General features: G+C 37.3%; 1 pseudogene; it reads right to left on the reverse strand.

Annotated features, from left to right (window-relative positions):
- Positions 1-604: 604 nt before the first annotated feature.
- LOC140618065 (heterogeneous nuclear ribonucleoprotein C pseudogene) lies at positions 605-2,588 on the reverse strand (annotated as a pseudogene).
- Between the last annotated feature and the right edge of the window lie 1,284 nt (positions 2,589-3,872).

Raw genomic sequence — 3,872 nt, forward strand, 5'->3', positions numbered from 1 at the left:
GTGGTTACTGGTGATACATCAAATACTTAACCATAAAAAGCAAATAGCACAGATTTCAGAGGATTAGAGTCCAAGTCTGTGGAGATAAAGACAACTCTATAAACCTGTTATGAGAATCTTAGGCTCAGAACTTGGGCTCCCCAAAGTCAACATCTTTTTTTTCTTCAATAATTCTTCTGGAATTATCTTCTTCTTTCTGCATTGTACCTTTATGAATACATTGGTTCATGCTAAATTTTCTTAGTTTGGCTTATCTGAAAATATTCTCATTATATTCTTGTTCCTGAATGCTTGTTTAGCTGGGTAAACAATTCTAGGTTGACATTTCTTCAGTACTTTGGAAATACTTTTCAGTAATTCAAAAATACTATTTTCATCTTCTAATTTATTTTTCTTTTCTTTTCTTTTTTTTTAAAAGATTTTTATTTATTTATTCATGAGAGATACACAGAGAGAGAGGCAGAGACACAGGCCAAGGGAGAAGCAGGTTCCCTGCAAGGAGCCTGATGCCGGACTCAATCCCAGATCCTAGATCCCAGGATCATGCCCTGAGCCAAAGGCAGACCTTAACTGCTGAGCCACCCAGGCATCCCCATCTTCTACATTCTTTTTTTTTTTTTTCCTGGTTTAATAAGGACTTGTTTATTTGAGAAAAAAGGGTCCCAAACATCAGGCTGTTCACAAAAATAACCCACAGTATCAACTTTAGAAAACAAATCTTAAGACTATTAGACTAATTATTTTTCTAGAGGATACATTTGATCTGCCAACTCTCATTCACAAAAATACATTGTTACATTTGTGTTAAACAGCCCTACATAGCATTCTTTTTTTTTTTTTTTCCTACATAGCATTCTTATGTGGGGTGTAACACACATACCTCTAACTCAAAGCTGCTCTCAGGTGCTACTCAACTAATGCAATTGCCTTTGCAGTTAGGGAAGCAACTACTGAGCTCATGTATGAATGGAAAGAACTGTACTCCCTGCATAACAAGAGATTATTTTGGAGACAGTTGATAAAAACCACACATCCCTTTTATTGTTAAGTCATAAAGAAGTATCAAAATTAAAAGCAAAAATTAGGGAACCCTGGGTGGCGCAGTGGGTTGGCGCCTGCCTTTGGCCCCCCAGGGCGCAATCTTGGAGACCCGGGATCGAATCCCATGTTGGGCTCCCGGTGCATGGAGCCTGCTTCTCCTTCTGCCTATGTCTCTGCCTCTCTCTCTCTCTCTGTGACTATCATAAATAAATAAAAAATAAATAAAAGCAAAAATTACAGGGTAAGACTTAACATAAGTACTAGGAGCATCAAAGGAAGTGAAAATGGGACTAGGCACAGGGCTATATGAATTAATAAACATGGGAAGGATAAGGATGGGGAGAACAGTGAGCATGTGCTGAAGAAGATACTAGGGGAGAGGATCTGGTGAAAATTTTGATCTTAGACAAGCGCCCAGGTAAAGAAATAATGGGACAAGATTTCTAAACCCTACTACGTGCTTAAGAGTCATCCTCGCCATTGGCGATGTCTCTGTCATCCTCTCCTTCCTCAGCCTCTTTTTCATCATTCTTGACCAACTCCAGCTGGTCATACCCCCGATCTTCATTATCATCACCATCCAGTAGGTCCCCCTCCTCAGCAGAGTCATCTGCACCTCCCCCTCAGACTCCATCTTCACATTAGTCTCATCTTTCTTCAGGGAGCTGCTGTTCTGCTCCTCTTCTGACTTATCATTCTTCATCTCTACTCCTTGTTTGCTCCGTTCTTTCTCAGTTTTTTTCCAGGCTTTCCAGTAAAGAATCCACTTTTTGTTTTATCTAGGTCAACTCCTTCTTAATGGTCTGAAGGTCATCTCCTTTCAACTTTCCTTACTTGGAAGAAGATCCTTGCTGTCCACTCTTAGAATTGAAACCACGTTTGTCCCTTCCTGAGGTGTTTCCTGATACACGCTGGTATTTTGAGGGAACCACAGCACAAGCAATTGGAGGAGGAGAAGGAGGAACACATGCTGGGAAACTGTACATCCTGTTATAATAATCTTGTTGAAAGTCATAGTCCAAATCAAAAGAGGAGCTGAGTAGAGGGGATGGAGAAGGGTGTTCTGGTACTGACCTGTACATCTCCACTACAGATCGTTTCACACCTGCTTTTCCTTGGTTTACTTTTGACTCTGCAGCCAGATTAATATCTAAAACCTGGCCAGCAATCATTCTGCCATCCTTTCCTGCCACAGCAGCCTGGGCATTTCTCTCATTAACATACTGAATGAAGGCAAAGCCTTTATGAACAGAGCAACCCACAATTTTGCCATATTTTGAGAAGATTGCCTCCACATAAGATTTCTTGACCACAAGAGTATTGAGATTCCCAATGAATACACGGGAGTTCATGGAGCTAGGATCTGTCTTGTTGGTAACATTGCTGGCCATTGTCTTTGATGGTAAGGTTCCTCATGAAGCTGAAAATGTAGCTGTAGATCAAAAAAATCTCACTCAAAGCAAAGCTCCATTAACTTACATATTTCAAGTGATTTGTAACCAGGAGGGGGGAGGGAGAAGGGATTTGATTCTGAATCTCCCACTCCTGGGTTCTACATGGAGAAGCCAACTGCTGCTCGAGGTCCACAACGCGGCCCCGACCACTCAGCCTTTGTCTCTTCACAAAATCCATCTTCTATTTTCATTTGTTAAACTGAGACATCTCCTTTCATTTCTTTGTAGGCATTTTGTCTCTGATTGCTTTTAAGACATTTTTGTCTTTGATCTTTTGAAATTTCAGTATGTGTCTAGGTTTGGATTTCTTCCAGAGTTTTTGTTTTTCATCAATTCTGGAAAATTCATATCTATTATCTTTTAAAATGCTGTCTTTCCCTTGTTCATTTCATTTTTTTAATGTTCCTGGAATTCTAATGTTATATATTTTAGACGTTCTATCCCTACCATTGTATCTTCTATAGCTATTACATTCTCATCCATCTCTGTCTCTCTGATTCTAATTCTGGGTAATTTCTTCATATCCACCTTCTAATTTGCTTAATTTGTTTTTGCAAGTTGTGTCTAAGTAATGTTTAACCCATGTACTGTTTTTTTTTTTTTTTAATGAGCAATTTTGTACTTGTAGACCTTTTATTTATTTTTTTCAATTCTATCAGAAAATTTTTTGGTATTTTCTTAATCTTTGCTTGATTTTCTACTCCATCACTTATTTTTTTTTCTATCCCTTATTTTTAAAAACATTTGAGGAATATTTACTTTATATTCTTTATCTGATGACTTCAAAACCAGAAGCCAATGAGATCAAAACCCACTGTGTCCTGTTTCTGTTCTTACTAAAGGTTGCTTGCATGTTTGTTTCTCATCTTATGGGCTTAAAAACCCAAACATTATTAGGCTTCTATTATATGTAAATGCTTTCAGTAGCGATGAGCTTCAGCACTGGCATCCTACTCTGGATTCTCGAGACATTGATTTTTGGTCTCTGGGAATTTCTTTTAGCTGAGCACAAGGATACTTGCTGTGTTTTATCCAGCATTTTTAAGTGTTCTGTACTTATTGATATAAATAAAATAAAAATGATTTCACCCCTAACTCAATCCAATCTTATTTCCATTAATAGCTTCACTTATATTCTGACACATAACCTTTTAACCATCTTCCACATACACTATGTATGTATATGTAAATATACAGAAAATAAGTAAGTACACAGATATGCATAAAAATGGGATGTAAAATATTATTTTGGATTTTTAAAAAGTCATATGTCTTGGATAGTTTTGCATCTGAGTACTTAAAAAATGGTTGCATCATCAGTTTGCATTTTTATAATATATTAACTAGTCCATATATATATATATTTAAAGATTTTAT

The sequence above is a fragment of the Canis lupus genome, chromosome 26, assembly GCF_048164855.1.
Source record: "Canis lupus baileyi chromosome 26, mCanLup2.hap1, whole genome shotgun sequence".
NCBI classification, from domain to species: domain Eukaryota; kingdom Metazoa; phylum Chordata; class Mammalia; order Carnivora; family Canidae; genus Canis; species Canis lupus.